This window comes from Lissotriton vulgaris, chromosome 4_1 (assembly GCF_964263255.1).
Source record: "Lissotriton vulgaris chromosome 4_1, aLisVul1.2, whole genome shotgun sequence".
Taxonomy (NCBI): Eukaryota; Metazoa; Chordata; class Amphibia; order Caudata; family Salamandridae; genus Lissotriton; species Lissotriton vulgaris.
The window spans coordinates 902,028,652-902,042,908 of NC_141691.1; positions in this window are offsets into that span (position 1 = coordinate 902,028,652).

Sequence of the window (14,257 nt, forward strand, 5' to 3'; positions counted from 1 at the left end):
ATGTCGTTGGCTCGCGATGCACATTGCTAGTGACACCAGGGCAGTTGTCGGTAGTGTACGAACACCTCCGTAACAATGAGCCTTTTCTCTTCACCAAGATGCAAGGGATCATCTTCTTACGCCTCACTTGATGCAATGATAAGTAATCTGCCTTTGTATACTCGATGTTCAGTTCCAAATCTGTGACCTACTCGAGTGCAGCCTAGGCAGAGAGCAGTGTAGGCCCGAGGCAGCGGTCAGCATGGGCCATTCACCGAGTGTCACCAGCATAGTTTGGTGGCCCCACCGGCCTGCTTAGCTCAGGTTCAGTAGAAACAAAAATATGATGCTATGGGACCAATTGTATCTCAAACAATGCTCAAACAGGTTTATAAATTACCTATCTGATCCTATTTCTTATTTTAGAAGCAATCTCTACAATTCGAATATGTCTGATACCCGCCGCTCTCTCAATAAATGAATTATATTCACCGGATATGTCTTCCTTTTTTGGAGCTTTAATGTATTTTCACAGTATCTTGTGTTTCATTACTTTCTTTTTTGTATAGTATAAACATCTATATTACACTATTTACAAGCAAAGAATCACATATACAAATTTCTACACAACATAGGCAAAATAGGTTGAACATTTGTTCATTATTTCTAATAGCCCAAACTACTTAAATGGATGCTCTATCATCTGTTATCTAAGGAGCATTCCTATTTCAACAGGTACACCTCATCACAGCAGAATTATGCGCGATCCTCATTTGATCCGTATTCTTTTAAACTACTGCTGATTATTGCTTTTCATTGAGTGTTAATTCATAGGGTGTCCATATCCAAGATTGTCGACGCGTTTCAGCCCCTTAACTTGGGGGCCTCATCAGGACTAGGGCTTTTATCAAAGCATAACAAGTATGCTAAACCTATAATGTTCAAAAAAGGCACTTTTTACTATCTACATATCCATGTGGTATTTTAAAGGTAAATATTATTCATAATGAGACCTATATAAACCAAAAATAAATTACTATACTCTGTAATTATCAAGGAAAAATAACTAACTCAAACAACCCTTGGAGTGACAGCAGGCAAGATTCTAGCGTGGGGGCCCAATATTAAACTCTCCTGCACCACACCATGAAGTAAACAATTTCTAATGTCACCGTGATGCCTAAGATTAGTTTCTTAGGAACCAGACAAATATCGTTGTGGAGAAACAAAAGTATATAAACCACATACCTATTTCTTAGAACGTGTGTTCCAATTACTGCCGGGTGGGAAGGATACCCAAATGTATTAGGGCGAAGCCAAAAGACAAAGATTCCGTCTTACAAATTTGCCACAATGTATCACCTTAATAACAAAAGGGGAACAGAGACTAAATATGCTCAGGTTCAGTGGCACAATGTGTTCGGTCACCTCCATGACTGTGACTCAGCTTTCGTCTGGACTGAGCCGCATCTTCCTCTTACTCCTTTCTGTGCGACTACTGGTGTGAAATCTGCTATTCGTGAATCGCGACTAGGCGCTGGATGTGAGACCTACTGGTCCACAGGGTAGTCCTGGTCCCTCATCCACATGTTGCCGGCTGGCGTTGAACAGGGTTTGAGGCAGCGTTTGTCGCCAGCTGGCATTGAACAGGGTTTGTGGCAGCATGTGTCGCCGGCTGGCGTTGAACAGGGTTTTTGGCAGCACGTGTTGCCGGCTGGCGTTGGACAGAGTTTGTGGCAGCACGTGTCACTGGCTGGCGTTGGACAGGGTTAGTGCCACCACATGTCGCAAATGCCCATATGTAACTATGCCTCACTGATCGGGGGTCTGGTGCTGTGGCCGCTGGCCTGAATTTGGGGTCACTGCCATTTAGGAGGTAGGACACAGCTTCACATATGGGACCCACTGGGCCGCAGAGGACGTCATTAAAATATTTCAATGAGGAAGGAGTAATGTGAGCCAGCGTCGGGGGGACAGCGGTGGTCTGAAAAGCTGGCCAGGTTGGGGGCCTCGGGCTTGGAGCTTACATAGGCATGTGGTGGGCCCTCGCTGCCGGTGTCTGGTGTCGGCTGCTGATCAGTGTGGCCTGGCTGTGTAGGGTCGGGCCTGATGGGTTTGTGCTCCAGTGGGCAGGGGTATGGCAGGCCCACAGGATCTCAGGCAACTCCTCTAACGAGAACGGCGTTGGCCTCATGGCGGGGTGGAAGGCACTGCCCTGGCAGAGATGTTGGGCTTTCTGGAAAAAGACCACGCCCAGGCTATGCACTTTTTATTCACATCCCTACGCTGGCCTGGCATTCGCCGAGCCATCCCACTCTGCTCATGCTTACAGGGGGGGCGTAACAGGTAACCTTTCTGCGAGGACCCCCACTGGCTGGGGTGACATGGTTGCATCCACTGTCCACTACACTCCATACACCAGAGGTGTATGTTGCCGTGGACATGGGTGTGTTCTGCATACTGTGGTCTGTCCAGCACTTCGCCCCCACTCTTGGCATTGTGTACTTTCCCAATCATGGTTCTATTGCGTCCTTCACACATGCCTGGTTGCCACCTCTCCCCACATTAGGCTATTGTGTGGCAGAGGTGCCATGCCGTTGATTGGTCATGTTTACAGCTTGCCCAGATTACCATTGTAAGTTGTTCTATCATGTCTGGTGGGTGGGCATGTTGTTGCGCATGTTGGTTGTGAATCTCTGATGTGTACATTGCCAGAGTTGTGGATCGCATGGTTGTGTATTTGAGGTGAGTGGGGTATTAATTTCCGTTGGTGCCATCCTGGGAAGGTAGATTGCTGATGGACTGTCGGAGGGTGAAGGGATCATGCACACTGGCTGTGTATTTGGAGGTCACATTGGGGAAGGTCACACAGTGTTCTGATGTTGCCTGCACATTGATGTGTGACGTGTACTTCCTGTTGCGCTAATTTTGTGCTGTGTCACCAGGGGGCACAGGTGGGACATGTGTGCAGTGGATTGCCCCAACATGTGCATGCATACGGCTATGGCATATGGTCCTTGCTTGGTCTCCAGCGTATCCTGCGCATTGTGTTGGACGTGTGGGGCCTGGGGTGCCAGGGTGAGGGAGATGGTGATGTCCGGGACATGTGTGGGGGACTTGGATGGGGCTGGCTGTGAGACTCCACCAACTCTGCTGGTATTGGTTGGGGTGTGCCAGGGGCCAACAGGTGCAGCACAGCCAGCAGCTTTTGTTGGGTGGGATGCTGATTGTCCACTGTGTTGGTGCCATTGGCCTGTTGGGCGATGATGGCCAGGATATGTAGGATGGTTTACCCTTTCAGCCTGTAGTGGAGAGTGACTTTTTCAGATGTGGGGCCTGTGAGGCAGCCGCATTTCCCGGGGGGCCGCTGTATTTGTCTGCCCAGCCTCTGTGGTGGTCCGGGGGGGGTGTGGTGTGCCAGGTGGTTGTTATGGCCCTCCTGGGTGTCCGGGCTGCATGATCTGTGCATGGCATCTGTTGCCCTTCCGATGGCATCTGTTGCCCTTCCGATGACGCCCTGGGCTTCGCTCCCTATAGTGGTGCAGGCTGCTGTCCGACTTTACTCCAGGTCAGAGCAAGTGTTAATTTCCTGCTGCTAACACGCCTTATCGCGTGTTTTGTGTTCTGTCTGGTCGTTGTGAATGTTGAGGTGTGGTGTTGTTGTGGCTTTTTGCACTGGAACACCTACTCTGCATCTCATTAGCAATAGTTGCGGGGGTCCTCTGTGGCAATGTTTTTTGCGACTGCTATCGCTGGAAAACTGGTGCTGTGGGCTGTTAGCACCAGCTTGTAAATGGGGAGGTACATTTATCATAACTTTAGCTACAATAAAGTACTGTTAATTTGGCGATAGCTCCTTGTGAACATGCCCCTAAGTGTATACAAACACACCAGGTAATACTGCATTTATGTGGACCATTATGTAATGACACATGGCATGAATACATTTTATATAAATAAAACTATATATTATTCTTACTTCCTTTCAATACAGATTTGGCGGCTAACATAAAAGAGGGCCACAAGGAGGATATTCAGGATGAAGAAGACAATTGTCCTAGAGCTGCTATTGACATCCCTCCACCAACACACTAGATGACCAACAAGATCTTCACATATAAATGTGCCTCTAGACGTAGAACAACTCTATACATGAAAAGATTTAGAAATAAAAGATTAATGCCATTGACAGCATGGCCTTCTGTAACACAGGATGTGGCAGGTGGAACACCCTTGGGAGGGGAATTTGCGCATATTGAAAAATTAATGTGTGAAGTTCAAAATAAACAACTGGGTCTTATAATTATGATTGGCAGAAACATGATTGAAGGCTTATCTTTCACTATTAATAGTATTGATAATTTAACAGATAACATTAAATTATTATGTGGGCCAATCTGGAGGGAGATTCATGAACTGAATAGTCAAAGCTCAACACCAATATTTTTCTGGCATCCTCTGTCTGAAGCCTTCTACTAACATACTGTTAGATTTGGGGGTCTCTAGTTGGCACAGGTAGGTACTTGTGACAAATAGGGACCCTCTCCTCTAGTCAGGACGAGTGGGATTACACTCCTAAAATAACCCCTGCTCACCCTCTAGGCTGCGTGGCGCGAGCAGTCAAGGCTTATTTCAGAGGCGTGGTAAGTTAAGCAGTTGTGACCACATACAGTAACCCAGTGACAACACTACAAATGGACACCACACAGGTTTTATATAAAAAAATAAGTAGACTTTATATAGAGTTACCACAAGACCATAAACAACAAAAATACACACTGTGATTACTTTAAGATGGTAGATTTAAGCTTAGTTCAGTTCAGTTCTTAGATGCGACACTCAATGTACCTTAAGTTGCGTTGCGCTTCCACGACAAGCAATGTCGCAGCGATGAGAAATGCGGCAAAGTTCAGATACAAAGAAATAAAAACGTGAAGATCTTACAGATGCAGCAGGCTTCTTGGGGATGCGAGAAGTTCTCCGTTTGATGCGTGGACTACAGCGGCGACATCCAAGATGCTGTGGTTTCGTGGTTCGAGGGTCTGTGGTTCGTAGATTCTGAACCCGTTCAATGAAGGTCGTCGGATATAGACAATTTTGGTATCAGCGGACCGCAAATCATGAGTGCGGTGTGTACAAGTGTTTTCATCATAATCGATCAATGAGAACACTACGTATTCAGGGATTTCGTTTGAATCCTCGGGTTCCATTTTGCGTGCGGCAGCCATTTTGTGTGGTTGCCCTCACATAGGCCGATGACTATGGCCGAACGAGTCTTTGGGACACGTACACCTTAGCTGACTTTTGTGTGACCTGGCCGAACTGACTCCCTTTTCCCTTGCCCGAGGCTGACCTCGCTGAGCCAGTTCCTTGTTAAGCAGCTGGTCAGATAAAGATCAAAGAGCAGGACATTGCTGAGTTTATGGTACACGCACACACCCGTCTATCTTGCTTCTCATCTGCTTCTGTTCCTTCCTTTATGGCTTAATCACTGATTTGGGTTGAGGTCTTTATGATGGGTTTGTCCGGCCTGATCGAACAGGAATATTGGAATTTGCTTGGTCATTTCTGGTGGGCTGGACAACGGAAAGTGGGATTGTCATCATGCGATATGTTTGAAATGTCACTGTTTCATTGGTCACTTTGTATGTAATTGATGCTAGCCAGGCATGTGAATTTTAGCACAAAAGACGATGCTTTGCTGCGAGGTTCCCCGCTTCCTGACGGCTACGAAGGACTGCTGCCCTGACTGTCGCCCTGTCTTGGAGCCGTTAGACGATTTGTAGAGCGAGACAATAGACGGGTCTTCTGGTGACGCCATCGACATTTCAGTTAAGTATGAGTGGAGCGTCTCTCAGTCCTTAGTTTTGTTTGGGTATCCTTTGGGATCGCTTTGATTTGGTACCTGCAGGCCCCAAAGCCGAGGGACTCGTGTATTCACAAGACTATCATTTTAAGATTTCCCTTGAAGTTTGAAGCTAGACTAGTGAGCGAAGATGCCTGGTCTTAGCAGACTTGGAAAGATATTTGGTTTTGGTTGTACTGGGGATTCCCGGTTGGAGGATTCGTGTCTGGTTCCTCCGATTGGAACTCCGACCTATGAGCTCTACGTAAAACATGGAGTGGGCCCCATCGCGTATAATGAAATATGGGTTAAATATACCAGGAAAGACGGTGTCCTAAAGTGGCCCCGTTATGGTAGCTTTGAAACTGGATTTTAGGCAATCTCAAAGTTAAACTGTTCAAGAAGAAAGCCCGGCCGGCAATGTTTGACCCTTTCTGCATATGGCGAAAGGAAGCCAAACAGAAAGAAATTAAGTTTGCGAAGAAAAATAAAAGAGAACGAGGTATGTCAATGGTGCAAGCTGCTATACAGTTTAGGGATAATGAAGAAGAACCAGAGAGCGAACAGAAGCTTAGGCAGCGTAAGCTAGCGGTAGATAAGTGCTACCCAGCTTTGCCACCTCAACAGCATGAAGAGAAGAAAGATCTTGTGAAAGATCCTTTAATGTCGCATCTATTGAGTTCACCACCCCCTTATGTGCAGAATGCTACAGCACCTGCCACCTGCGATTCCTCAACAGCCAGCTCCTCTTCCGTTGGCTCCTATTCCTTTGGTGCAGCCTTCTCAAGGGCCGCCGCCTTTGCTACCTCCTTCGTCTGCTACTCCTACGCCTGTTTTGTATATTCCTCCAGTTACTGTTCCGTCTTTGGTTTCCTCTCATTCTGCTCCGTCTCCTGTTCTTTTGTCACCTTCTCCTTCTGCTCAACAGAGAATGGCTGATGCGGTTGCTAGTATCTTTTCTCCTCAGTTGGGTTCATTGGGTATGTCTCCTGTTGTTGAGCGTAGGCAATCGCGTAGTCAGTTGCCTGATGCTAATGAAAGGACAGTGTTAGATCACTTAGCGCGTAAATGGGTTTCGGATCCTTCACACTATGATCTTGAGGGTGTTATGGATGTTTTACTTCAATAGGAAGCACTGAAACAAAGATACGTTTTTAATCTGATGTGTTCTTTCCTTCGTGAACAATGGGAAGATAGTGAGGTAGGTCAAACTCCGCCTGAGTTTTACCGAATACGTTCTGAGTTTGCGAAGGGGACTGTTGTGGGTCTCGAGGTTGAGAAAGCAGTTGGGACGTTGTTGTCGTTTAGGAATGCATCTCCTTCTGAGCAACTGTTGGAGCCTTATTCATCGGTTAGGAGAAAGGCGCATCAATATCCGATGCGTGAGGTTCCTCCAGTTTGGAGACCTGGTGATGCACAAGCTGTTCCACCTGTACTTTTACACTTTCAGCGAGTTTGGGTACATGTTCCTTGGAAACGTGCTGAAGTTTTAGCCCTTAAGCAGACTTTGCCTGATCCGCGCAAAAATCCAGCAGGGTTTTATAAGGAGCTATCTCAGACTGCGGATTCATGTATCATGAATCTGGCAGATATAGATATGTTGTTTGGGAATGTTGTTCCACAAACTATTTGGGGAAAGATTCGTCATACGGATCATGCACAGGAATTAGGTGATACATGGAATAATCTTAGAGCTGCAGATGATAGACAAGTAGATGGCACTAAGCCTGAAGATATAATTGCTGAACTCCCTGGTAGGATAATTAATTATATGAAGACTTTGATGTCTGATGTGCGTGTTAATTGGGACAAGTTGTCTGCATGCAAGCAGAAGAAAGATGAGTCTGTGTCCGACTTTTTCACTAGGTTCGAAGAGACATTTGTTGACCACAGTGGTCAGGACATGAGTACCGAAGGTGGTCAAAGGTTGTTCGTTGACAAATTTGTTCATAATTTGCTTCCAGAATTGTGCAATAAGTTAAAGGATTCTGAGAGTGCTTGGGCTGTTTCTACGTCAGCGCAGATTTTGGCTACTGCCCAGTACTATGAAAATAGAACAAGAAAGAGATAGAGAAAGCGGATAGGAAGACTAAGGAATTGAAGACTAAAGTTCTTCTACAGCAAGCTTATCCGCCTCGTAATAATCAGCGCGATTATCAGCAACCTTAGCAATATCAGAGAAACTCGCAGAGATTCGAGTCTTCTCAACAGCGTTTTCTCGTAGGTCCTAATCAGTGTGCGTATTGCAAAGAAGAGGGCCATTTCAAGACTAGTTGTCCGGTTCTGTTACAACTCACGAATGGTGCTTCTGGTGTGAGAGGTCGAGGTGCTCAACAAGCTCCTAGAGGTAGAGGTCGTGGTCAGAATGCACGTTCTTTCCCTCCACAGAATTCTATGAATAGCTTTGATCAGCAGAATGGTTCGTCTGGTAGGACGCCACAGTACTATGCGGACGATTACTATGTTAAAGGTGAGGATGTGGATGGTAATGATTGCTAGGATAGCCATAGACAAAGAGAGGGAGTTGTTTCAGTTCCAGTAGATCAGAGTGGATCCTATGTTGAAGTGATTGCATCAGGTGTGTCAGAGCCTTTTCTGTTGGATACTGGTGCTGCAAAGAGTTCTATTATGCACTCTAAACTCCCTGGCGCACCTTTATCTGGCTTAAAGAATGTTTCAATAGGTTTTTCTAGAAAAAATGGTTAAGGGTTCTGCCCACCTCACCCTCCCGTACCTGAGCAAGAGACGTCAAAAGATGAAAAAGTAGAAACAAATGGTACTGAAGGGATCAATCCACTTTTAATTATCGAACAAGAAACAATTAATCATCTTGTGATTTACGAATTTTATGCAAGATGAGTATATAATAATTCATATACACATCTATGAGCGAACAGCCAGAGAGGCACAATATAAACAAATAACACAATCTTTATACAACACATCACATGTACATTATACACAAATATACAGAACATTTACAATATCAAAAAAGCGTCTCTGTACCCTCAAGACAAAAGATATATATAAAATATATATATACACCAATTTACATATGTACCTCCTCTTAAATTGGGGTGGAGTATACAACAAGATGGAAGTCCCAAAAACAAAGCACAAGGGGGTTAACACATCAACCCAACCTACATTTGTGTGGGTGCACCTAGTAAAAAATCAAATCTTCCTTGAATTTTAACAAGGGACTCCATTCAAAGCAAAAGGTGTCGACGCAGTCGCGGTCGCGTTTCAGCCAGATGATATAGGCTTCATCAGGACATGGGTAATATATTCTTCACGGGCCTGGCTAGACCTAGGGCAGGTATCGCGGGCCAACCCACACAACCACCCAAAAAAGTGGGGTGGGAACCGCCGTCTCGGCTCAAGTCTCGAGAACTCTTATATCTTCACTGTGTCCGCTCAGAGAGAGAAAAATATCAGAAGTGGCTCAAGTCTCACGATCTTCCTTCAGATTCCGAAGGGTCGGCGGCACGTTATTACAGTGCTCGCTGCAGCGTCTCTCCAGTCAAACCACCAGGGATATCAGAGAAACTCGCAGAGGTTCGAGTCTTCTCAACAGCGTTTTCTCGTAGGTCCTAATCAGGCTGCGTATTGCAAAGAAGAGGGCAATTTCAAGAGTAGTTGTCCGGTTCTTTTACAACGCGTGAATGGTGCTTCTGGTGTGAGAGGTCGAGGTGCTCAACAAGCTCCTAGAGGTAGAGGTCGTGCTCAGAATGCGCGTTCTTTGCCTCTACAGAATTCTATGAATAGCTTTGATCAGCAGAATGGTGCGTCTGGTAGGACGCCACAGTACTATGTGGACGATTACTATGTTGAAGGTGAGGATGTGGATGGTAATGATTGCTAGGATAGCCATAGACAAAGAGAGGGAGTTGTTTCAGTTCCAGTAGATCAGAGTGGACCCTATGTTGAAGTGATTGCTTCAGGTGTGTCAGAGCCTTTTCTGTTGGATACTGGTGCTGCGAAGAGTTCTATTATGCACTCTAAACTCCCTGGCGCACCTTTATCTGGCTTAAAGAATGTTTCAGTAGGTTTTTCTGGCGCCCCGGTTACGAATCCGATTTCTAGTCCGTTCTCTTTTTCTGTTGGACCTTGTGAATTCGAAGCACCCCTCATTCTAACGACTGGTTGTGGTGAGAACTTGTTGGGATTGGACTTGTTAAAGAGATTGTATGCGACGCTACATTGTTCTCCGTCAGGAGTACATCTTACATTGGGTAAGAGAGTGATCTCTCCGATGTACTTGTCTAAAGATCGACTTCCACCTGAATTGTCTTCTCTCCCTTATTCTCTTTGGGCTACTGGTCCGAACGATGTAGACCTCTTAGAGATTCCGCCATATGTTGTGACGTTGAAGGCTAATTCTAGATTACCACGCATTCCACAGTATCGTATCTCTAGTGATGGTGAAAGAGCACTTTTGGCGATCATCTATGATCTGATTGAAAAGGGTGTGATTGAGGAAACGAGAGGTAATGTGTGCAATAGTCCGGTTTTGCCTGTTCTAAAGATAACTGATTCTTCACAGCCTCCTGTATATAGGCTCGTGATCGATCTCCGCGAGGTGAATAAGATTGTTGTTCCCCAATTTCCCGTTGTACCTGATATCACCGCTTTACTGACTTTGATCCCGGCTACAGCCACGTGGTTTTCGGTGATTGACTTGAAGAATGCTTTCTTCAGCATCCCGATTGCCGTGGAAAGTAGAGATATTTTGGCTTCTCTTTAGTAGGACGAAGTTTCAGCTTTAAGCACGCTCCTCAAGACTATTGCGAGAGTCCATCGATCTATAGCCAAGCTTTGAAGAAGCAACTTGATTTGTTGGTTTTACCTGATGGTGCTGCTCTTATTCAGTACGTTGACGATCTGTTAGTTGCTGCTGACAATGAAGAGATTTGTAGAGAGGCTACTTTGTCGCTGTTACGTCATTTGTCTGATTTCCATCACAAGGTTTCTCTTTCGAAGATGCAATATTGTCGACAAGAAGTTACCTATTTAGGTCACCTCTTATCGAAGGAGGGAAGGAAACTGACTCCAGAAAGAATTCAAGCTATTGCGAAAATGAGGATGCCTACGACACAGAGAGAAGTACGTGCTTTCTTAGGTATTACGTTGTATTGTAGACAGTGGATCCCTAATTTTTCGTTGCTCGCGAAGCCTTTGATAGCTCTTACTGTTAAGGATACTCCAAATCTTACTCCTTGGACTGATGAATGTTGGAAGAGCTTTTCAGAATTACACAATGGGCTGCGTTCAGCTCCTGTGTTGGGTACCCCCGACTACAGTAGGCCTTTCACATTGTATGTCCACGAGAGAGAGGGATGTGCATTGTCAGTTTTGACTCAACAGTTTGGTGATAAGCAACGCCCATGTGCTTATTTTTTATCGACTTTGGATCCGGTAGCTAGAGCGTTGCCGAGTTGTCTGAGAGCTACAGTGGCAGCAGCTGTTTCGATTCGACAGTCTGCTGGTTTAGTTATGGACAATACACTGATTGTGATGGTTCCACATGCAGTGGATACCTTGTTGAATCGTACCAAGACACAGCACTTAACTAGTGCTCGGTTGTCGGGTTACGAATTGACCTTGTTAGCGAGTCATGTGCATATAAAGAGATGCAACACGTTGAATCCAGCCACGTTGTTGCCGATTTCAATTGAGTCAGACGATATCGTACAACATGATTGTTTCCTTAGAACTGAGGAAGAAACAAAAGGGAGGATAGACCTTAGGGATACTCCTCTTCCAGAATGTGATGGTACCTTGTGGGTTGATGGTTCGTGCTTTAAGCTTCTGAATGGTGATACGACTGCGGCATATGCTGTTACGACTTTGCATACGATTGTTGAAGCTGCACGTATCCCACATAATTCAGCGCAAGCAGCAGAGTTGATTGCTTTAACGAGAGCGTGTGTGTTGGCGAAAGGAAAACGAGTGACTGTGTATACTGACAGCCAGTATGCATTTGGTGTGGCTCATAGTTTTGGACGTTTGTGGAGAGAGCGTGGGTTCTTGACTTCGCATGGGACTAAGATCCAGCATGGACAGTTGGTGAATGAACTTCTTGAATCTCTTACTTTGCCATTGCAAGTAGCGATTGTGAAATGCAGTGCGCATAAGAAAGTTACGGATGATGTTGGTCGTGGTAATGCGTTTGCAGATGAAGTTGCGAAAGAAACTGCGAGAAATGTGATGAGTCGAATGTATGTTGCAGGTCCGGCGAGATGGGTTCCTGATGGAAGTATGTGTGAAGATACGATTGAGAGTGTGAAATCCATCCAAGCTGAAGCTACAGAGAAAGAGTTGAATGAATGGAGAGAGAGCAAGGGTAAATTGGATTCGAATGGTTGTTGGATTGATTTGTCAGAGCATCAAAGATGGTTGTTACCCGATGCGTATGTGCTTCCAGTGGTTACTATGGCTCATGGATTGGCTCATATTAGCGTGAAAGGGATTTGCAAGTTGTTGGCCCCGGTTTGGCAGAATGCTGGATTTCCTAAGTGTGCAGAGAATCTAGTTAAGAACTGTATGGTGTGTTTGATGTACAATCCTGGTAAGGGAATTCCAACTCTAGCTGGTCATTTTGCTCCTCCAACATATCAGTTTGAGGCTTTGCAGCTAGATTTCATCCACATGGAGAGGTGCGACAACCTAAAGTATGTGTTAGTGGTTGTTTGCTCTTTTTCTAGATGGGTGGAAGCTTACCCTTTGAAGGACAATACTGCCTTGTCCACAGCGAAATCCCTTATTAAAGAGTTCTTCCCTAGGTACGGTTTGCCGAGAATGATCTGGAGTGACAATGGGAGTGAATTTGTGGGTCAAGTGATGAAGAGAGTATGTGACTCGCTAGGTATTCGGCAGAAGTTCCACACTGCAAATCACCCCCAATCAGCTGATCTAGTCGAGTGCTATAATGGCACTCTAAAATTGAAGTTAGCCAAAATTCAAGCGAGCTCTGGTTTACAATGGCCAGATGCCTTGCCTCTAGCCCTTCTGTCCACTAGAATGACTGTGCATTCACGAATGGGTTTGAGTCCGTATGAGATAGTATTTGGTCGCCCGGCGAACATTTGGGGAGTGCCGAGGCCGACAAAATTTAGTGAAATAGAACATCCTGTGTTGCTTGACTATCTGTATGAATTGACGGCTAAATTGCGTGTTTTGCATCAACAGGTTCACAATTCATTGCCACAAGCTTCTGAAGATCCAGGGCACGCCATTGAACCCGGCGTGTGGGTGCTCGTGAAGAATTTCCAGTGAACCAAGAACGAGCAGCCCCGCTGGACCGGACCCTACCTGGTGTTGTTATCTACCCGTTCTGCAGTACGAGTGCACGGTAAAAAGAACTGGATCCACGGCGTACATTGCAAAAGGGCTCCTTTGCCTCTGCCGTACAACCGGTGGGTCCAGAAAGGACTTCCTGATTCTGAGACTGAGACCGTGCCTCGTTTTCTGACATTCAGCGATGCCCGTTTGATTGGAACGAACACTGAGCAAGAAAGTGACGATCTTCTCCAAGAAGCTGTGCCTCCATTGAACCGTTTGAACATTGTTGAACCTGAGCTACTCTTCTGTGAACAAACATTGCCTGGCAAAGAGCGTTCCAATTTGCGACCGAGAGTCGCTGGACTAATAAAATAAAGTTTTCTTTTTATGATTTTTGAAGGTTGACTCTCCTCCGAGGAACTACTTTGATTTTTGTTTTTCGAACCGCCATCCGGGTTTAGCTGCAGGGTCCCGGTTGCCGAAGTCTTTGTAGTGCAAGCCGAAGACACTAGGTCGACGGTTCTGGTTGGCCTAAGGGAGTTGCCCTGGGCTGACAGAAGCATTCCTTAGCATAGAACACCCTACCACCGCGAGCAGCAAATTAGAGAGGATGGAGTTTTTCGAGATGGAGAGACCTGTTGAGAGAATAAGCTTTAAGAGCACAGTCTGTAAATTAATGTCTCGGAAAAGATTTTTAATATTGTGTTTATTTATGTTGCTTAGCTTAATGATGTTTTAAATTGGATATGTGACATTCTCTTTTCAAGTGACGATTATGCCCACTACGCAACCTATACCTCCTCCTACTATTTCTTCTCATTCTTTTCACCCTCTGCCCGAACATGAAATAGTTAGAAGACTGGAATTTGCTAACAATTCCTTTGTTCAACTCCTGCACCAACACCAGATAGTTATGAACACGACAAATTGTTGGGTTTGTGGCCTAATGCCCCATACGACCGATAAAGGTATTCCTTACCTGGTTTTGCCTTTCAGCTACAATGGTTCTATTTGGGCATATAGAACGATGTTCATTTATGCTCATAGTGTCCATCCCCAATGTTCCGTGAAAGATAGTCCAAAGACTAGTGCTCTAGTCAAGGGTATAGTCGATATAATTAGGGGAATTAGCTCGTATGAGACTATCCC